The sequence below is a fragment of the Protopterus annectens genome, chromosome 6.part0, assembly GCF_019279795.1.
Source record: "Protopterus annectens isolate FY-2018-M chromosome 6.part0, PAN1.0, whole genome shotgun sequence".
NCBI lineage: Eukaryota > Metazoa > Chordata > Ceratodontiformes > Protopteridae > Protopterus > Protopterus annectens.
In genome coordinates this window covers 1,557,432,140-1,557,455,259 of record NC_056737.1, presented here as the reverse complement: position 1 = coordinate 1,557,455,259, position 23,120 = coordinate 1,557,432,140, and the positions used below count along the sequence as shown (strand labels likewise).

Genomic DNA, 23,120 nt, shown 5'->3' with positions numbered 1-23,120 from the left:
AGAGGACAGTCTGGACAGAAAAATCCTGACTATCTAGTTGGTGTCCTATGAATTCTAAGGTTTGAACTGGTTCCAGTCTGGACTTTACAAAAATTACCACAATTCCTAAGGAGAGGTGCAAATGGAGTAAGGAGTCTCTGGTGTGATGTAGCAAATTCCTTGTGATGGCCCTTATGAGCCAGATGACTGAGTATAGAAACACCCAGAACCCCTGCAACCTGACTCATGCTACTACCACTGCCATGCACTTGAACACTCGGGGGGAGGGGAGATGTAGAGAGAGCAAAGAGCAGTGCTCTGAATTGGAAATGACTACCTCCAGGACTGTCTGGCTATCATGACATGATAATACGCATCTTGTAGGTCCCACCAAGCACATCCAGTTGTCCTCAGAAGAGGGAGTGTGGACTGCACTGTGACCATGCTTGACAAACCGATTTAACTGGCTTAGGCCTAAGACTGGACTTCCTTCCCCATTCTTTTCTGGCACTAAAAAGAACATTGGGTAGACTCTAGATCCTCTCTGGTATGATCCTCCTCCTGAATCATTCATTTTTCAAACCGCTTTAATATTTCCTGCACTGCTGCCCTACACTGCCACGGTGGAAAATCTGGAAGGGTCTTGGGTTTCAAGTTTGGATGGGATATGAAAGGAATGTAAAAGCCTCTGTTATGACTCCAAAGAATCGGGGATAATGGCCTTCCAGGCTTAGAGGTGGAGAGGTAAGTGTCACCCCTCCCCTACTGTCTCCAGATAAGTACAGTTGGGACAATCCTTCAGAAATGCTGGAAGGGCTTGTTGGTGAAAGAACTTCAAAACCCCTTTATATGTGGTCTGCCTCTGCCTCTTGGGTAATGTCCATTAAAGATCCCCTCTGGGGTCCAGTCACCAGAAGTGCCCTGAGTAAAACTCTGGGACATTAAGAACCAAAAATAGTTCCCACACTTATGGTTACATAGAAAGGACCTCTGAGGTGTAGGAACACTCACTCCAATGGCAGACATGGTTTTGCCACCCTGCTCGCTTCTGATTAAAGTATCCTTGACCCTGGGCCAAAACAAAGAGGACCCATGAAAAGGGGCATTTAAAAGGACACCTTAAAGCTTTCTACAAAATCATATCCAGGCATGGCAATGATAGCAAGACCAGCACCTGCTGCTCTGGCCATGCTTTGGACAATAGAGGCATGAAGAGGTAAAAAACTGCATGGTGCCCAGCTATGCTTCCAATGCCCTATGGGACTCCACTGTCATGGCATCTGTGAACAAATCTGACAGCTCCTTTGACAAATTCCTCTGCAGCCTGGACAAGTGAGCCATCTAGTTCAGCACTTGCAAGGCAAAAGCTGCCAAAGCATACACATGCTTCCCAAATCTGGACAGAACTCTAGAGACTATTTTGGGGGGGGGGGTGGACAGAGGCACTGTCCTCAGCAAGTTATTTTTTAGAGGTCACCACTACCACCACAATGGCATCCACCACAGACCCCTTACTCCAATGTGCCCTGTCCTTTGGGGAGACCAAGATTTTATCCCATTTACAGGGGATTAGTTCTACTGCATTTGGTTCCTTCCAGGCCTACTGGGACACCAACTCGATCAAACTATCTGCTGGGGGCACCACCTAGGATAAAGGTGGACCTGAACCAAATGCCCTGAGAAACACCACTCTTCTGTGAAAGAGGTATCAGTGGACCAACATCCTTTTTGTATGAGCAATTCTAGGAGCTTCCCAAAGGGGCATCTTCCAAGGGAGACCTGGAGGACCCTTCTCTTTCATTTAGGTTGGAATCTTCAATTAGGAATTCTGGGGGTGAGGGGAAATACCTCTTCTTGCATTTGTGTTTCCTACACTCTCCGACAGGGGGAGAAACCATGGGAGAGACTTGGAGGTGGTAGGGGAACCATGTACCCCATGGAGGCTCATTGCTGGTTGGTGCCAGCTGTCCCATAGCTGATAATGAGGCACTGAAGCACCAGAAACTGTCAGGGTACACGTTGTATCAGAGAAAGTAAGGATCTCCCCAGTCTCTCAATTGGGAGAGGATCTTCTTGGAAGCTTCAAATGCCAAAGCTGAATCAGGACATGAGGAGGACTTCCTACGGCCCAAAGACCACAATAAAGCTCTCACCTTGACTCAGCCGTGTTAGGATATAATGCAGAGATCAGAGCCGAGTAGTGAAGGGCTGAGGCCCCAAGAGGCAGGGAAGGCTCAGAAAACTTCATATGCAACCCCAATCCCGGAATCCCAAAGTTGACCTCTCTGCACTGGGACACATCCAGATTTAAAGTGGTCAGAGTCAAATCGATCTAGCAGTTGCTGCAATGGGTCAAAGAAACTGTCAAGAGTCAAAGAAAACCAGGTTGTTAGCTCTGGCAGAGAGACCACTTGGGAAACGCTCTGATTTTAACTCACTAGACACAAGTGGATTAGGGTAGGAGAAATCACAATGGGCGTAGTTGGACAAGGTCTCACACCACCCCCCACAATGGGAGAGTGGGAAGAACCCCCAACTGTATCTGGGTCTTCAAAGAGGTCTTCATTCTCCTATCCAGATTCACTTCAGACAGGCTCCTAGAAGACTGCACTGACCTAAACACAAAAGCTGCCGGGGTGGGGGTGGGGTCTAAGGGATCAGTGTCCATGCCCATCTGGAGGGAGAGCTGGGAGTTGGATAATTGCAGAAGACAGCTTCAGTGAAAAGACCACATCCAGAAGATTCTCAGCAGCCGGAGATGAGATCTGAATCTAATCTGACCCCAGAGCAGAGGAAGGTGAAGCCAGGTCTGAGGGCTAGGGGGCATTCAGAATGAGGCCTTGAACAACAATAGGGTCTGGAGACCTTTTTCTAGATTCCATGTATCCATTCTTCAAGGGATCCTTGTCCCTATCTTTCTCCTTAAGTTTGTCCTTCCTTAGATGCAGGATACCCTGAAACAGAAGCATCTGATTCTCCCATTTGGGCAGGAAGAAGACCCTTCAACACAAGTTTAGACAGACAGTCCAAGAGGACTCAAGGACCAAAGGACAAAAATTTCACAAGATGCATCTAAATTGGCAAAGCCCAGACAATACATACACTTCTTGTGTGGATCCTGTGGTAGGAATTTGTGGCTGCAAGCCACACACTTCTTGAAGCCTGAAGCCCTGTCTGCCATCTTGAACTGGCAATGCAATGAGAAAAAAAGAGGGAAAGCTCTTGTACAGTGACCTGATGGGTACAGCACAACCATTAAGACCTGCAAGAAATGGTAAAAGGAGGAAATGTTACTGAGAGAAGATCAACAATGAAACACCCAGTGAAGTGAATTCAACTAGAGAGCAAACGCTACTGAGGAAATATACCCAGAAGCAAACTTCTTCAGTTCAGATCTGAAGAAGTCCTAAGACAAAGATGGGTTGAAACAGCTAATCTAGCTAACTTCCTGTGTTTGACTTCACCTCTGGCTTGGATTACTGTGTCATTTATAATCCTACTCTTAACTTTATGTTCTCAGTACTACCCATCCAAGGCTGGAGACAGCCTTGGCCATCAGAAGGCTGTGGAAACCTGGAGCAGAGCTAGCAGATGACAGCACATGCACTGCCCTACATATTTTTATTTTATCTGCTCAACAGACATACTTAAGTGTCAAAATCACTGTCTTGTGGCGTAGGCAGTCACTTACTTGGAGATTTGCTGGGTTTCTTTTGTAGTCCAGTAACCCAGGAGAGAATCCCCTGATCGGGAGATGGCACACTGTCATGTTCACCCAATACCTGCTTACTCACTTCCTGCTTAAGTTCTTTTAGAACACAGTTTATGATCAAAATGACCTTGTCAAGACTTGTGATAAAACCCTAATCTCTAGATTTTTCTGCTCCATGTCATGCATGCAACGTCTATTTGCAGCATTTGAGCCACAATAAGACTGAATTCTGTAAGCTTTGAAGACTTAAAAATAATGTGTGCACTGCTATTATTGCACTGTTCCACTCAAATATGGGCCAGTACCGAACAAACATTATTGTGTTGGACATGCTCCACGTAAAGAAATCCCAATCCCTCCGAACTACACGTTCTAGGGACCTAAACCTTGTCACCACAATAAACAGAACATGCTGGAGGGATAGATTCCTATCTCAGAGACTTCCCATACTCTGGAACAAACTACCTATCTATATCAAACAAGCTCCTCATTAGCACTCTTCAAGAAAAATCTTGATGATTGGATGGGAGATAGGAAATTCACCCCGGGGATCACTTCTGTGGCTCTACTTGACAGGGGCACAGGAAAACAATTTTCTTGGGTGGCAAAAGCCAGGGTACTGTTTTGCTAGGCTTATATAGGCCCTAGGGCCAATAGCCTAGTACCTACCTATGAACCTATGATTATCAGGTAAAGATCTCCCAAACAATGCTTGTATTTGACCAGGGAGATCTTTGTAGCTGTCAATCAATCAGCTGTTCTCTTCAAGAGAGTAAGCAAGCTGCATGGACTGACTTGCTTCGCTACCTGGAAGTTTTATTATCACCTGAAGAATGTGAACTGGCTGCTTAGTTATTTGACACTAAGCTTTCTTTGATCAGACTGGGTGTTCCATAAACTGCATTCATAAAAATGGTGCAATGGAATGTTTGCACATTTTGGAGTTGAAGCAAATTTTACTACTCCTCATTATATAGATTTTGTTTCTGTTGCTTCCAGTGTGCACTAAATTACCAGAAAACTTAACCCTTACCCCAACACATTAGTTATTTCTTGCATGAAGGTGCTAAGCTCAGTCTTGCACCAGACTATCAAGTCTTTCCTTATGGGAGATGTTTTTCCAATTACATTTTATTTATTTTTTTATTTAACATTTATTGACCGGGAATGTCTGACTAGGTTCCACAGACCCTGTTTTCAGCGGAGGCCCGGGGAGAAATGCTCCAGATGCATGTCTTTGGAATGGGAATTAATTACATTAAGTGATACAATGGTTTTCATACTGAACATCCCATTCATCATTAAGATTCTGGAGAGAGTAATGAACCTGCAGTTAGATTCTTAAGAAAAACAGTAAATTTCCCACTCCAACCTGTCTTTTGGTTAAGACACTGTAGGGACATAGCAATGTTGAGGATCTTTAATGATGTCCCAATGGCAAGAAATCACTGTCATTATTCAGTTTTGGTCCTGACTGATGTCTCACCATCATCTAACATAGTGGACCACAGTATTCACTTGCACAGTTGCCATCACTTCAATTTCACAGGTGTATTCCTGGTCTAGATAACCTCAAGCCTGACTGCTACAACTAGAAGCTATTTTCTGTGATTTATCTCTTCTTACCCTCTCACTTGTGGTATTTTGAAGTATTCTGTGCGGAGTCCTTTGTTTATCTTTGTGATATGCGTCTCCTGCAAGGTATTATTTGGCAAAGGAGTTTGTAATATCATTATGCTTATGACATGCAGCTATACCTCACTCTTTTCCTAAGAAAACTATATCTGGAATACATTTGCTTAAAGATGACTTACAGTGCATCCACAAATGGCTAATTTGAGAGCAGCTGAAGCTCAACACATTCAAAATGTCCACCACTGCTATTCATATCACTTTTCAGAATTCCTGTGCTCCACTATTGTGCTTCATTATTAACTATGGTGGCAGGATGCTGAAATTGGTGTAAAAGGGGTGGGAGGGTGGCCTAATGGTTAAGGTGTTTGCCTTACACACACAAGGTGCAGGGTTTGAGTCTCACAAGGGATAAGTGGCTAGGCTTAAAATGGCTCACAAGGGCATTTAGCCTAGTACTAATCTATGAACCTATGAACCTAATACTGATGAAAGACTGACACTAAAGGACTAGCTGTCAACTGTCAAGTCCTCTTGTCCTTACAAGTACCAAATACTTCCTAGTGGTTGTGATTGTCTTGTTGCCCTTCTTCCTGGCCTGTCACAGTTCCCTGTACCTGAAGCTACCTAACTATAAACTTGATCACCTGTGGCTGGTGCAGAAAGTACAGTTGTGTACACTTACCATAAATATAGATGTTCGAGTGTATTCATTGTTGCACTCATCACATTTGGGTTATCCCTGCCAAGGTAGCCCTTGGCCGGCCTGAATACCAGAGACTTAGTATTTCTGCTTCAGTTGCTATCACTTGAGGACTGACATCAGGTCATCAGTAGTATAAAGTAAGGCAGCCTATGCCATTACATCAGTTTTTCTTGCTCTAACCTGTCAAGAGCCCCCAAGTAGGAGGCCAGGGTCTGGTGGAAGAAATCCCACCAGTGGAAAATAAATACCAATATGTCCCTTGAAAGGAAATGAGAACAAGTTAGAATGGTAATAAAAAGGACTGCAACAGTGAATACACTTGAACATCTACATTTATGGTAAGTGTACACAACTGTACTATGTTCTTCATGTTTCAATGTTGCAATCATCACATTTGGGTTGGTTCCCAAAGCTGACGAAAAGGGTGGAGGAAGTCAATGAAACTAGGGGCTGGCTAGGATGCCCTGCAGGACTGCAGAGGTAAACCCTGCCCAAGATTTTGAGAAGAGAGGCAGGTGGTAATGCTTGGTAAAAGTGTGAACAGATGTCCAGGTGGCAGCCTCCAGGATGTCCCTGGTGGGGACTCCACTGAGGAAAGGCGCAGTGGTGGAGGCTGCTCTGGTGGAGTGTGTCCTGACCCCCTTGGGGGGAAGCTTTTCATGCTGGATGCAGTGTGCTCTCCATTTGGAAATGGTTTGTTTGGAGATGGCTTTATCTTCTGCCCCTGTAGCAAAGCTAAGCAGCAATTGATCAGACTTTCTGAAAGATTTAGTCCTATCTAGATAGGATCTGAGCTGTCTGTGCACATCTAGAGAGTGAAGAATCCTTTCGCCCTTGTTCTGGGGATTAGGAAAAAGGTGGGCAAATGAATGGATTGGTTGAGAGCCACACTGGAAACCACCTTGGGCATGAAGGATGGGTTAGTTCTGAGGGATACCCTGTCTGCATGAAAGATGATGAAGGGTTCCACAGCCATGAGTGCTTGCAGCTCAGAGACTCTTCTGGCTGAAGTGATGGCCAGAAGGAATGCTGTCTTCCAGGAGATAAATTTTAGCTCTGCAGAAGAAGCTGGTTTGAAGGGGGCAGGGTGAGCTTTTCCAATACAAAGTTAAGGTCCCAAGCTGGTGTCGGTGCCCTTCTGGGTGGCCTCAAGTTGCTAGCCCCTCTTGGGAACTGTTTGATCAAAGGGTGTGAGAAAAGGGGCTGCTCAGTGGGAAATGAGCAGAAATAGCAGAGGGATGAATTTTAACAGAGGAGAAAGAGAGGCCACTGTGTAGTAGATCAGCTAAGTAATCCAGGATGAGAGGAAGGGAGGGCTGTGCCGTCTTGGCTCCCTTAGCCTGGATCCAAGTGCAGAACCTTTTCCATTTATCAGCATAAGACTTTCTGGTACTAGAACGTCTGGTCTCACGGATAACATCCAGAGCCTATTTACTGAGGTTGGCAGTTTGGTTCGGGGTTAGGGAATAAGCCAAGCTGCCAAACTGAGTGTCTACAATTGGGGATGCATGAACTCCCCTTCCCTCTGGGTCAGGAGGTTTGGAATCTGAGGAAGATGCCATGGGGGTGACGAGGACAGGCTGTGCAGCAAGGGGTACCAGTGCTGCCGGGGCCAGTCTGGTGCTATAAGAATGGTCTTTGTTTTTTCCTCCCTTATTTTGAGCAGTACCCTGGGGATGAGAGGTAGGGGAGGAAAGGCATAGACCGATACATTGACCCAGGGGAAGGACATGGCATCCACTTTCCAAGCTATGCAGTGATGCTCCCTGATGCAGAATTTGCTGAGCTGATGGTTGGTATGGGAGGCAAAGAGGTCCACCTTCGGGGTTCCCCATTTCTGAGTTATTAGGGTGAAGGTACTTCTGGTGAGTTGCCACTCATGTGGGTCCAGAAGATTTCTGCTTAATTGGTCTGCGAGAGAGTTGAGAGAGCCTGATAGGAATTGTGTTAACAGGTGTAGTTGCGTGGCAGACGCTGTGTGCCAAAGGGTCATGGCCAGCCTGCGTAGAGGGTAGTAGTGAGTCCCTCTCTGCTTGTTGCTGTACCATATCACAGTGGTGTTGTCTGTTTTAATCAGGAGAGACCCTGGAGAGAGAAGGGGCTTGAAAGTTATCAAGGCATGCTGCACAGTCATTATCTCTTTTTGATAGATGTGCAGAGGGATTTGCTGTGGGCTCCATTGGCCCTGTATGCACCTGCCATCCAGGTGTGTACCCCCAAGCATAGTCTGATGCATCTGTGGTGAGGATCTGGGCTGCGGGGGTGGGGAGGAAGGCATTCCCTTGTTGTGGAAGCATGCTGTTGCCCACCAAAGAAAATATTTTCTGAAGCAAGGAATTATAGGTAGAAGAGTTTCCAGGTCTTGAGAGTGCTGGCACCAAAGGCTCTTTAGGTACCATTGAAGTTTCCTCATATGCAGTCTGGCATATGGAATGCGTAGAATGCAAGATGCCATGAACTCCAGAGCTTGCAGGATCTTCCTTGCAGTTAGCTAGGGCCTGGTGACTAGTTGAGAGAAGTAGACTGTCAGGAAAATTTATTTCTCTGGAGTAAGATATGCCATCTAGGAATCTGTGTCCAGACTTGCTCCCAGGAAGATTATCCTTTGGGTGGGCACCTGCTTGGATTTCATTTCGTTGACTGTGTACCGTAGGGAGGTTAGTAAGGTCTTTACAAAGACCAGATGCTTGAGCAGCTTCTCCTGGCTGTCTCCCTGAATAAGGCAGTAGTCTAAGTGTGGGTAAATCTGAACATTTCTTTGTCTGCTAAAGGCAATGGCCAGAGCCAGACGTTTTGTGAAAACTCTGGGAGCAGTAGATAAGCCAAAGGGAAGCGCAGAGAACTGAAAGTGTTGAGATCCTGCCCTGAAGCAGAGATATTTCCTGCATGATTCCCTGATAGGAATGTGGAGGTAGGCCTCTTTTAGATCTAGGGTGGCTAGCCAAGCGTCTTGGACAGCATGGGTAGCAGCTGCTGGAGGGTGAGCATTTTGAATTTTGGGATCACCAGGAAGGTGTTTAGAAAGGATAGATGGAGGATGGGGCGCCAGGTGCCCTCTTTTCTGGGCACCAGAAAAAGACTAGAGTAGAAATCTTGGCCTATCTGTTCTGCAGGAACGTGCTCTACTGCCCTCATAGAGAGCAGGGAAAGGATTTGCTTTTGAACCTCTGCCCACTGATTTGGTGGTTGATCTGGGAATCCTTTTGGGGTTTCATGGGTGTGGAAGGAAAATTTTTATCCCTGAGACACAATGTTCAGAACTCAGTGGTCCTTGGAAATGATGGCCCAGGTGCTTGAGTGAAAGGAGAGTTTTCCTCCTGGGGTAAGTTAAGGTGGGCAGAGGGAGGGGGTGGAGGAGATGAGCCATTGTGAGTTTTTACTATAAGGGGGGTGGCTTAGAACTCCCTGGTTTTGAAATGGAGGTAGTCCACTGCTTAGATCTCTGCATTTCCTGGGGCTGCTGTCGGGGGGGGGGGGTCTGCTTCCACGGGGCCTAGGCTGGGCCAGTTTACTGGGAGCAGTAAAGGACCAGTGTTTGGAGGGACAATGCCTGCTGAACCTAGGGGGCTGGACCTGCAAGAAATCCTTAACTGTTTGCATAGATTTTGCTTTTTCTTCCATCTTTTGTAAGACCTCTTCTGCCTTTGTGCCAAATAAGTTATCTTTGTGCAAGGGAGCATCCAACAATTTAGTTTTGACATGATCTGGCAGGGGCTGTTCCTTAAGCTATGCATGCCTTCTAATGACAGATCCAGTGACTGTTGCCCTGCAAGAAGCCTCCAGGGCATCAAAACCACAGGGCAAGGTGTGTTTAGTTACTTGACTTGCAGAATGCATTAACTCTTGTAAATCTTTAGATTCTACCCAAGCAGGAAGGAAGACTTTTTTTGTTTAAGGAGTTCCAAGGTATGTTGCTAAAATTTCAGCATATGGAACTGACAGTTTAGTGCCCTGATAGCAAGAGTAGCTGAAGTGTATACTTTCTTACCCCATCTGTGCAATGCTCGGGAATCCCTGCCTCAGGGGGTGGGATTCTTAGTAGAGGTTGCTTTAATTCCTTTTGGCCCTTGAGAAATGACCTCAAGGTCAGCTGTAGGATTTTTAAGAAGATATTTGTGTGAGTCAGGGACTCTATAGAACCTGTCTGGTTTTCTGGGAGCAGGAGGAAGGGCGTCAGGAGTCAAGCTGGATTAGAGGAAAACATCCTCCACAACATCCAGGACTGGAGGATGGGCCAAAGGTCTGTGTTGTGGAAGATCTAGGAATTCCGAGTCTCTTTTTAGACTGAGGGTAGTCCTGACTCTCCCACTGAAAATGCTCCCTTAAGGTATGCAGGGTTTCCCCAAAGGAAAAATCCTCTGGGGGAGAGGCTGAAGGAATGGAATCCTCTGGATTAGAATCCTAAATGGAGAGGGGTTGCATGTCTTCATATTCAGATGTATCAGATTCATGTGACTCTTGTTCAGACAAAACTACAGGGGACAGATCTCTTTTCTTTTTGAAGGGGGTAGCTTAGCTTCCCCTGATCAGCATGATAAGGTCTTCCACCATTTTAAGCATTTGAGACTGAGGCAAGGTAGTAGGCGCCTGAGATTGGGTCGTTGGTTTCTTGGGTGTGGTTCATACCCTGGGCCTAAGAAACTCGGTAGTTTTAGAAAGAATGGTAGTCGCGAAAGAAGACGTTGGTTTGTGTTGAGATTCGGTAGTGCGAAGGGGTTCCTCGGAAGCCTGTGCCTGCTCAGCGGCTCCAGACCCATCCAAGGTTGAGACAACCGCAGGATCCTTAGTAGAAGATGAGTTTTGCGGCATACCGGACTCCGAAAGGGTCTCGGTAATGGCCTGCGAATCAACAGAAGCGGGCATCAGGGGCTGCGAAAGCGCCTCACTGAGGACCGGAGAACTGACAACTAGCTTAATGGAAGCGTCGTCGGTAGATTTGGACCTGTGCGGTCTGTCTCTGTTTTTATCTGTACATTTTTTCAGAAGATCTGCTGTCGGATGGCTTACCGAAGCCATATCAGAATTCGAGGATTGTAAGTTTAAATATCTGGTTACAATAAGGACCCGATGATGGATAGTTCTGGCGTTGAACAAAGCACAGAAGCGACAATGAGGGACATCGTGGTCTCGGCCTAAACAAGTGACACAGTAAGAGTGGAAGGCTCGGTGTGGTATTTGTTTTCCACAGGCGAGACAATTATTAACTTTTTCTGACATCGGTTAGTGCAAGAAAAAAGGATCCCCAACGGGGTACATAGCTTTAGAAGACTTCCAACTTCAATTCATCAGATGAAACTCAGGTAGCGGCCGACCGGCACTCATGCAAACTGCTTCTGCTTCGGGCTCCAATGCAAGAAAGACTGATGTAATGGCATCGGCTGCCTTACTTCATACTACTGGTGACCTGACGTCAGTCCTCAAGTGACAGCAACCGACACAGAAATACTAAGTCTCTGGTATTCGGGCCAGCCGAGGGCTACCCTGGCAGGGATAACCCAAATGTGATGACTGCAACAGTGACATACGAAGAGCATCTCCACTGTGTCACTACTTTTGGCAGTTTCTAGATAACCTCATATCAGGCCATTTCTCCATAATTAGCACTGGTTGTATCACCTACAGGGTCTATATTACGTCGCCGAAATGTATTTATTTATTTATTTTATTTTACATTTGTTTACCGGGAAAGTCCGACTGGACAGCAAGTCCATTTTCAGTGGAGGCCCAGAGAGAAAAGCTCCAAGATATACAGAGAATAAAATCTAAACAAAATTATATAGCATTACTAAAAAAAAATTACATTAAGTGGAATTTATACATAACAGAAATAAAACAGATTAGTAGTTCAAGATTACAACTGGAAGATACAAAAATCATACAAGCATAACAGTTTGAGCAAATAGTTCTATATACAGTATTTACAAGACACGCCAATATATATATATACAAGTTTAAACATAAGGTATGTTAAGGAAACTGGGTAGTGAGAATGTAGAAGAGACTAGAAGACTTGTTGCTTAGTTAGGATGCCATCTAGTGAGTTTGGAGCATCTTAGATAGCGATGAAGACATTTAGGTAGCTTGGTTTAGTCCACGACAGTAATTTGGCCAGTCTGTTAGGTGACTTGGTTTATTCTAATTTAGTTATTTAGTCAGGTTCAGTACATGGGCAGATCCATTAAGCAGATAAGCTGGGCTTTTAGTAATTTTTTGAATTAGACTATGTTAATGTTGGATTTAATGTTTAATGGTAGGGTGTTCCAGGCTTTGGCAACACTAATTCTGGCGAATACCTATCCGGCACATAAAAAGCGAAAATAGCGTCAGCAATTCGGTGAATTTACTAATGGCAAGGAAATACTTGCCCCCAACACAACGGACCAACATCTATGTTTAATCAAACACACCTAAGTGGGGGCTTTGCTCCCCCCCCAAACTATATATACCAACTCCAAGATCGCACTATAGTGGAGAAAAGGGCAAAGTTCTGTTGTTGTCCAGCTACATCTTTGCCCTTAGTAAATTCAGTGAATCACTGAAGCGATTTTCACTGATTAGGTGTCAATGGATAGGTGTTTGCCAGAATTACATTTCAGCGACGTAATACAGACCCCACCTACAAGATTCTGGTCTTGGTCTACTTGGCCTATATGAGTTGAGTCTCTGCCCCCTCCCATTTTCAGAAACTACTAGCATAAGTAAGTACTAAGCTAGCTGCCTTTGTGGGCTATTTTAAGCTGAGCCAATTTCTTTTTTGTGCTCAAATTAACCTACCTCATTTGGTTACAGATTGGCCTTACCCATCCCATGGTTAGTAATTATATACTGTCCCTAATGAAAATAATCCTGATTATGCCATAAATAATTTGAGGGGACCCATGCATAGGATAAAGCATTTAGTAGCTGCCTTTGTCCATTAGTAGTATCAACTGCAGTCCTGGAGTAAATTTTCTGTTTCTCATTCACAGATGCAAGATGATCTTTAAAATGTACAGGGATGAACTTTGTTTAATGTGGATGGGGAGTCTGTTCTAGAGTAATGGCTTCCCCTGAGAAATATACCTGTCCCTCCAAAAATTCTGTTGATGTTGCAGAATAGGTTAGATCCCTAGACAGAGTATGTCTGATGCCATTGGACTTGCTGAGGAACAGTAAAATCCGTCAGTACTTGGTCGGAGGATGCCTTGTATGCCAGCCACAGGTCATCTCTTAGCAGTCTGTAGGATACAAAATATAGTGACAAGGCTTTGCGTCGGTCCATGTAAGACATGTTGTTTAGGCCCCGTATCTTTTTAGTATGGTAGCCCTGTCGGCATTCCAGTTGTTGCATGTGTTTGGACAGATACATACCAAAGGGGACATTATATGATTGGCCTTATAACAGCTAAGTTAAGGGGGACAATGACATCCCTAGATCTATAAGCTGTGCTATATACAGAAGGACTTTCTTACAACAATGGACACGTTGGTCTAAAGTTAGGTCAATGTCCACGTAAGTTCCCAAATCAAAATAAGTGGATCAACTCTTAGGGGATTACTGTCAATGTGGTAGTTCCCTTGGGTAGATGACTTCCCAAAGGATACAATAATGTGTTTTTTGGCATTTAGTTTGCCTTTTACTTTGACACCAATTATTTATTGGAGACATATCTTTCTGCAGGATGGCTAAGTCATTTGGGGATTCAATGACTGCTTGCAGCTTGCAGTCATCTACAAACTTAATCTGCCACTGCCCTTTGTTTCTGGATTTTACTTCAAAAAAGTAGATGCTAAACAAGAAGGGTACAGCACAGAATCCAGGGGACTCCACTGGTGACTGGTTACTTTGTAGTGGTAACTTCCCCTACTTGGATTTTCTGTGTCCCATCTGTGAGACAGACATCTGGCAATCCAGCAAGTGACAGACAGGTATACTCTGTTCATTTAGCTTTTATAGGTTCATAGTTCATAGGTTAGTACTAGGCTAACGGCCCTTGCAAGCCATTTTAAGCCTAGCCAATTATCCCTTGTGAGATTCAAACCCTGCACCTTGTGTTTGTAAGGCAAACACCTTAACCATTAGGCCACCCTCCCAACCCTATTTTCTATTATGCTTGAGTGGAGAAGTTTTTCAGACGCTTTGGCCAGATCGAGGTATGCATATGAGTATGGTAATAACTTTTTTTTTTTTGTGATCAACGCCCTACCAGGGCTCAGGGCTGTATAGTGGTTCTGTGGGTATGGCTGGAATGTGCTGGGAACTGCTTCTTTGCCTATTGAGACCTACACCTTTGAAATTTGTTCACAGCATGGATGAGGAGTCTCTCATGGAAGGCAGTTTCAAGAAGCCCTTTAAATTCTACCTTTTCAAGCCAGCTTACAAAACTTAATTTATGGTAAACTTGTCTCTTCACTTATTTATCATTTTAACATACTACTACTATACTCTTTATTGCCCCACTTTACTTTTGTTTGTAGCCACTTGTACTATGTAAAGTGCTCCCACCTCATAAGTTACAAATGATCTTCCTCTTCAGACAAACACAGTCATACCTGGGTACTTTTATGGCCAACACTCTCTCAATTGATCATGTTTCCACTGTAGTCAGGAAAGCCTATCTGTCCATGCTAATTTCCAAGGGAATATCCTGAAGATAGAAAGAAATTATCATACTACTACTCTCTAATTATAAGACTCATCACTGAAGAATCTCCCACCTTGGTATGCACAAATTCAAGCATACTGTTCAATTTGAAAGGTCCATAGGATTTCTAACAACAAAAAGTAAAGGCCCTTAAATATTTTAGCTACCCTGGCAGATTAGTGCAACTCTAAGTGAACTCAGTAGTCTGACAGCAATTTTTTTTCAGACACAAAAGGCCCAATTCTATTTGACCATCTATTTCTTTGTAAAATCAGTGGCTCTACAAACACCTGCAGTACAGACCTAAATCTACACTAATAAATAGACAAGATGCCAGTAAAAGGATAGTTCTTGACTCAATATATTCCCAAGCCTATGTAATAAGTTACCACTACAAGTCAAATAAAGTACTGCCTTGGCTACCTTTCAAGCTAGTCCTGATGACTGGATGGATAGACAAAATTTATCCCAGGGTTACCAAGTACAACCCTTCTCAGTTTAGCAGGCAAACATTAAGTGCTCAAAAGAGAGTGGCAATAACTATTATGGGGTCTTACTTAAAAGGAGTACATGGCTAGGAATCTTCTGGTCACTGTGACTGATTGCCTAGTAGTGTTCCTATATTTTTATGTGGATTGCAAAACTACTAATTTGAATTTTTGTACTACACTCACCAATGAGTAAAAAGAATTTATGTTCTTACCATAACGTTCCATATGTTTCACCTTCTTCAGATAAATACCAATATAAGCATATCACATCATATATAGTCTCGAAAGCGCTCAGTAAAACATTTTAGTTTTATCTGCTTCTTGTTTTTATTGGTTTCCTTCGCTTTATTGGTTTAAAAAGTTTAAAAGTTTTTTGTAACGTTCCATATGTGTTGTTGATCTTCATTCATTCATGACTGATGGGTTTCGTTCTCGGAACCGACTTGGTTGATATCACAAGCTCGCGCCAGCCAAAACCTCTCAAGCTAAGGTTACCCATAGTGCCCCTCTCCTAATCTCCTCAGATTGAGTTTGCCCATAAAGATAATAAAGTGGAGGCTCTGTCTGAGCAAATGCCCTCACATAAGACCAGGACCAACTCCGAACCTCCAGGAGTCTTTCAGAAGGAGTTGGTGGGTGGGATGTCATGAAGGAATGAAGATCAACAACACAGATGGAATGTTACAGTAAGAACATAACGTTTTTATCTGATGTTAATCTTCATTCATTCATTCATGACTGATGGGACAGAGTCCCTAGCTACCTTGTTTTCCGGGAGGCCCTATGGAAGGATATTCCTGAGCACCACTAAGGCAAAGGAAGCTCTCTCCCTGGAGACCAAATCCAATTTGTAATGAGTGATAAAGGTATGAGGGGTAGCCCAAGTGGCTGCTACACAAATGTCATCCATAGAAGCTCTTGAATGAAAAGCCACCAAAATAGCAACTGATCTGGTTGAATGTGCTTTGATTTTGGTAGTTAGACGTATCTGGTTTCGTTGATAGATGAAAGAGTTATAGTCTCTCAACCATTTTGCCAAAGTGACTTTGGAAACTGATTTTCTTAACTTGGGTCCTGAAAAGGACAGGAACAATTGGTCAGACTTAAGGAAAGACTTAGTCCTGTCTAAACAGAAACGTAGTTGTCCATGTACATTTAATAAATGCAAGCAATATTCCCCTTTATTGGAAAGATTTGGGAAGAAAACTGGCAGGTCAATGGATTGACTGATATTTAACTCCGAGACAACCTTGGGTAGAAAAGAAGGGCTAGTCCGAAGAGATACTCTCTCTTTGTGGAAAACTATGTAAGGGCATTTTACACACAAGGCCTGCAATTCTGATATTGTCCTCATCGAGGCAATGGCTACCAAGAATAAAGTCTTCCAAGACAAGAATTTTATATCGCAGGAGGCAGCAGGCTCAAAGGGATGACGAGTCAAGGTTTGCAGAACCAGTGTCAAATTACAAGGTTCTATAGGCTCTTTGAAGGGTGGTTTTATATGCATAACTCCTTTCAAAAAGGTTTTATACAGATGATGAGATATTAATGACTAGTCTTGGAAACCATTATGGAAGTTTGAGATAGCTGCTAAATGGACCCTGATTGTACAAGGCTGGAGCTCCTGAATGGAGTAAGGTTGATAAATACTCCAACACTGAACTAATGGGAGCTAGAAAGGGGTCCAGTTCCTTCCCCAAGACCAACATACAAATCTGTTCCATTTGCTATGATAAATTTTCCTGGTGGACGGTTTACGGGAAGCTAGAAGTATTTTTCTTACAGGGGAGGTACCAAGCTGTCAGTTGAGGCTTGACAGGTTTGGATGGATCAGCCCCTGTGGGTGAGACAGTAACCCTGGAGTTGGATCCAGAGTCCATGAGCAGTGACCCAAATGAAGCCAAAGGAAGGGAACCAGATTTGTCGGGGCCAGTAAGGTACAATGAGGATTACTTTGCTTCTCAACTGAAGAGCTTTCTTTAGAAATTGTGGGATCAGAGGGAAGGGAAGAAGGCGTAAAGCAGTCCCGGGGACCAATTGTGTACTAGAGCATCCCACGGGATTCCTCCTGAGGGGGAATTATGGCAAAGTAGCTGCTGCATTTGTGGTTGGTGGGGGGATGCGAAAAGATTGCAGAAAGGCTGACCCCAACGACAAAAAATCTCTTTCGCCACTTTGGGATTGAGAGACCATTCGTGAGTCAGGAGAATGCATCTGCTCAGCTTGTCCACAATCACACTGGAATTCCTGGGAATGTGCATTGCCACCAGAAAGCGGGTGGATGCTATCACCCATTGCCATACTCTCATGACTTCCCGACAACGGGTAGGATCTGGTTCCCCCCCCCATTTGTAGATGTACCATACCACTGACATGTTGTCTGATTGAATAGCAATTGCCCCCGACAGGAGGGCAGACTGAAATGCTTGCAATGCCAGAAGCACCTCCCTCAGTTCTATAATATCATTGATATGCAAGTTGGCCTCTATGGGGGACCAGGTGCCTTGGATAGTCTTTCCCTGAAAATGCCCCCCCACACCATCAGGGATGCATTCGTAGTCACTACGGCCTTGGGCTGAGAGGGTGAGAAGGGACAACTCCATAGTTCTATTTCTGGCTTCATCCACCAATTTAGATCTTGCCTGCAGCGGCTGATTATGCGGATTGGGTGAAACATAAGATGCGTTAATAGGGACCACTGAGACGCCAGGAGCCATTGTAGCAATCTCATATGTAGTCTTGCCAGGGGAACTATAGCAATTGTTGCGGCCACTGATCCTAACAGTTGAAGGACTAAATGAGCTGGGACTTTGTCCTGAGAGAGTATCACTTGGAGTTGAGCTGCTACTTTGTGAAGCCTGTGATGAGGAAGGGCGACAATGCAAGACCTTGTGCCGAATGCTGCTCCTATAAATTCTAGATTTGAGTAGGCAGCAGTTGTGACTTCTCTTCGTTTATAGATATTCCTAGGAGTCGTGCTAACTGTAGGGTGTAATGCAAGGCAAGAAGCAGTAGATGCTTGGAGGGGGCAGTAAGGAGCCAATCGTCTAAATATGGAAATACCCGGAATCCTTGCAGTCAAGTGAGCTGTTACTACTGCCATATATTTGGTGAACACTCTGGGGGCTGTAGAGAGACCAAAGGGCAGTGCTTGAAATTGGTAATGAATGGCTCCCAGCCGGAAGCGGAGATATCTTCTGGAGCGTTTGTCCATTTTTATGTGGTAATACGCATCCTGAAGATCTATCGAGCACATCCAGTCGTCTTTTTCCAGAAATGGAAGAACAGACTGAACAGTGACTATCTGGAATTTTGTCTGTTTGACAAATTTGTTCAGGATGCTGAAGTCTAGGATTGGCCTCCAGTCCCTTGTCTTTTTTGGCACTAAAGAATCTTGAGTAGAATCCGGACTCTACCTGGTCTGGTGGGACTGCTTGGATGACTCTCTTTTTTCGAGCAGCTTTCAAATTTCTTGTGCTGCTATATCCCTCTGACTGGGTGAAACGTCCGGGATTCTCCTTTGTGTTCTTGGATAAAGATCAAAGGAGATCTGGTAACCTCTGGTAATCATCTGCATCCATGAATCTGATGTTATTGAGTGCCAGGCTAAGGGGTGCAGAGAGAATCGTCCCCCGACTGCCTCCAGAGGCAAGCAGTTAGACTGCTCTTCAGGAACACTAGTAGGGCCGTCCAGAAAAGGAATCTCTGGACCCCTGGTTACGCAGACCCCCTCTGATATGGGGGGTGTCTTCCCAATGAGTTCCCCCCTCTGCCCTGGGGTAGAAAACTCACCACATATGTCAGGGAATGGCCTTTGGGATTTCCTGAACCACATTTTTCCTCTTCTCCAATTCCTAGTATAGGATCATAGGGGAGCGGAAAAATGTACACCCACAGCAGATAAGGTCTTTCCATCCTTCTCAAACCTGGCTAGCATGTCTTTAACTTTTGGACCAAAGAGAGGAAGCATCAATGGGAGCGTTGACAAAGGAAGACTTGAAAGGGTCCACAAAGTCACACAAGCACATCTAGGTGTGACGTCTCATGACAAAGCCTGTACCCACTGCTCTGGCCGTCCCTTCGGTTGTATGTGCAATCAACTGCATGGACGAGTTGAATATTGATTCCAGGGTGGCAAGCTGTGAGGCAACTTTGTCAAGTACAGTTGAATATTGATTTCAGGGTGGCAAGCTGTGAGGCAACTTTGTCACGTACCTCATCAGACACTGCTCCTGCTAACGTCCCTGACAGTTCTACAATCAGGTCCCTTTGGAGACGGGTAAAATGTGTCAAGCAATTCAATGACCGTATGGCATAGGTAATTGAAGCATAAACCCACTTCCTAAGTTTGTCCATCATCTGAGACTCCCTGTTTGGAAGATGAACAGTAGGACTCTCGCCTGTCAGTTCTTTCTTGGTAGCCTCTGACATTATCATAGCATCTAATGTCAAGCCTTTGGACCAATGAGGCTGATCCTCTGCAGGGGAGAGTATTTTGTCTGGTCTCCGAGAGATTGGCTCAACGATGTCAGGAACCTTCCAGGCACGTTGCAGGATGAGTTTTACCAAGCCATCTGCAGGTGTGGTCATCCAGGAGTTAGATGACCGGGCATGGAAAGCCCACAAGAAAATAAGATTCCTCTGAGGAAGGGTTGGTGGACTTCCGGTCACCCCTCTGTTTCAAGATCTCCAGTATGTCTCCAAAGAAGACATCATCGGGAGGTGACCATGGGGACCATTCCCCCCCATCGTAATCTGTATCTTTGGTGAGGGATTCTTCTGGAGAATCAACATCCTTCCTCTTGCCTGATTTCTTACAGGATGACTCTTCAGGGGGAAGGTCAGAAGAAGACTCCGAAGAGAGGGTGCCCTGCAGTAGGGTGTCTTGCTGCTTCCGTGCCCGATGTCCCACAGTAGTGGACTGTGGCAGCTACGAGCCAGAGGGCATGTACATCTGACAATCCAGCACCGAGGGGGCCAACTGTGAGCCTACTGAGGTGAGTGCCCTCTCCATAACCTGGAAGGCAGGCCCGTATGAAGTGGGATGGGAGCCTGGAACTAAGAAAGACAACCTCGGAACCGGGGTCACACCCTGCTCCGATGGGCCCACCTCCAGGGAAAGAGCCATGAAAGAACTTGAAGCTGTCGACGCAACCGGAACCGTAGATGGTGCTGTAGAAAAAATTGGAGCCATGCTAGGGATCATGGTGCCGACAGACCAGTCACGGTCCACAGGGTGAATCAGCTCAGACTGAGCCATGGTCCACAGGGTAGGCTTTGGAACCAAGGTAAGGTCTACCAATGGGACTGAAGAGGTTGGCACTGGGATAGGCTTCAGCACAGATGGCTACAAGACCTGCAGGGAGGTTGAAGGAGGAATGTAGGTTGGAGTCTGTGCAGAAAAACCTTCGGCTCCAGGTGGGAGGGAGGTCTTGGAACAGGTTGGGATGCCTCTGCCCGCTAGAAGATGATCCACAAGTCTCAATAAATCGAGCTCCGAAAACTTCTAGTGGAATGGGTTGACATTTCAGATGAAGATTCAGGCCGATCCAGGACTGGACTTAGTCGTTATCCAAAAAGGGGTCACCTGACAGAGAATATCTGGTCCTGGCTAGTGTCGACCTTCAGCACGGTGATCGAAAGACCAAAAGGTTGTGATGTGGGGGGGGATGACCTGTTTTAATGGGGAGACTATTTTTGCTGCCAAGAGGGTCTGTGGTACCATGGAGCCAAGAGGGTCTGTGGTATCATGGAAGTGGTCAGTATCATGGGAGTAGTAGTCTTAGGTTCATAGGTGTGTACTAGGCTAATGGCCCTGGAGCCTTTACAAGCCTAGCCCATAGGATTACCCTAGCATTGTGCCACCCGACCTTAGTTCCCAGTGCCTCTGTCACATAGAGCCACTGGAGTGATCCTGGGGTGAATTTTCTATTTCCCATCCATTCATCAAGATTTCATTTGAAAAGGGCTAGTGAGGCGCTCTGCTTGACATGTATGGGAAGTCTATTCCATAGCATGGGAAAGCTCTGGGTTATGAACCTGTCCCTCCAGCTTGTTCAGCTGATTGTGGTAATGAGGTTGAGGTCTCTGGAGTGTGTAGTGCGGAGGGATTGGGATTTCTTTAGATGTAGCATTTCTAACAGCGCTGGGTCAGACATGGCTTCTTTGCCATTGTTGGCTCCTTGGTCAAGGACGGCACCGTGGAAGGAGTTTTTGACTCCAGTGCAGACACAGGTGTCGAAGTCATTTTAGCAATTTTTGGTTTTGGTTCCGTATGAACCTGGGCCTTAGTGGTTTTCGATTTCTGCATATGAGGAGATGAAGGTACTGACTGGCTCCTCTTTTTAGACTCTTTTTTTAGGAGGGGTTGAGACGTCCGCCTCAGATAAAGCCTCAGAAAAAGGGTTTTTTAAAAGACCGTTCAGGATTAGCTTATTCTTGCACTCGGTTAATGTGTGGGGACTAAAGCCCTTGCATAATTTGCACGGGGGTTGAACTTTTAAGTGCAGTACCCCCAGACAACAGACGTAGGATAGAAAGCCATCGGAATTGGACATCTTCCTGCCATGCTTATCACATTGTTTGAAACCAGTAGTGCCAGTAATAAAAAACAGGAATTTAACAGTAAAGAGAAATGGTGTCAATGATAGTCAGACACTTTTTTTTTTTTTTTAACAATGGTAAAGGAAGAAAAATACCTAAAAGGGTAAGGAAAGGAAAGGAGAATACCAACAATGATATATATATATAAATTACCAAAAAGGTAAGGGAAAGGGAGGGGCCTGTACCAATGATGGTACTAAGAATTAAAAGAAAAAGGGAAGGGAATTCTCACTCGCACCAGTAGAAAAATATCACAAGCATAAATGACTAAGAATAGAGGAGTTTTAAGCGATTATAAAAGAAACAAAGTCAATATTTTGTAAAAAAGAAAACACTTAGCTTGAGAGCTGGCCTGACACATCTTTAAACTCTAATCGGCAAATGAGATCTGAGGAGATTAGGAGAGGGGCACTATGGGTAACCTTAGCTCAAGAGTTTTTGGCTGGCATGAGCTTGTTATATCAGCCAAGTCAGTTCCAAGGACAGAACCAATCAGTCAGGAACAAATTATGATAAACAACATCAGAACATATGCTTTATACAGCTAGCAAGCAAGTTAAGTTATAGGGGCTGTGTAATTTGTGAAGAAACCTGTGAGTAATCTGTGTTTGGCCACATCACAATGTTTTCATAAGTAGTTTATTTTGTACTCAACTCCAACTCTGAAACAGGCACTGACCAAGGGTACAATATTATTCAATCTGAAGAAAAGAAATCAGTATTCACCTCTTGCACAGACTGACAAATCAGGTCCTTTTATTCATATACTTTAATACTAAGCTTGTGATCCTATTTCTCTTGTAAAAGCATTAAAGATGAATTCATTATTACACAAAACATTAACAGGGAACAGCAGCTACTAGTTAAACAAATGGGCATTCCACATTTGGGAACATTGTAATGGTCAATATATTCAAAATTCAAGCAATAAACCTGACCATGAAACAGTGATGACATGCCTGGTTCAACACAGTAGCCACAAAAAAACTCCCAATTTTCCAACATTACATATCAATATGTGCCCCCCCCCCATGTATGCTAATCCCCTAATTAACTGATCTATTCCTCCTCTGGCTTCATCTGTAGCAACTTAAAAGAATGAAAATAGATATGGAAAGTAAATGATCCAGACACTTTATCTAAAAATGGTCAACTACAAGTAACAGACTAATGTTTGAACAATTGCTGATCACAGGACAAAAGGATGGCACTCCAATGGCAGTCCAGCAGGAAGATATATGGCAGCTATAATGCTTCTGAGAGATACTCAGGAAAAATGTATTTAGTTGAGGCAGAGTATGGCTGGCTACAGTACTGACTGCTCAGTTCTTAATGTTCCCATGTATGGCATCCATTATGGCAACAGGACTGAA

At 44.6% G+C, this 23,120-nt stretch overlaps 1 protein-coding gene across 1 annotated transcript in view; it reads right to left on the bottom strand.

Moving 5' to 3' along the window:
• The window catches only part of LMLN (leishmanolysin like peptidase), a 2,253,233-nt gene that overhangs the window by 1,639,897 nt on the left and 590,216 nt on the right, over positions 1-23,120 (bottom strand). The window lies entirely within an intron of this gene.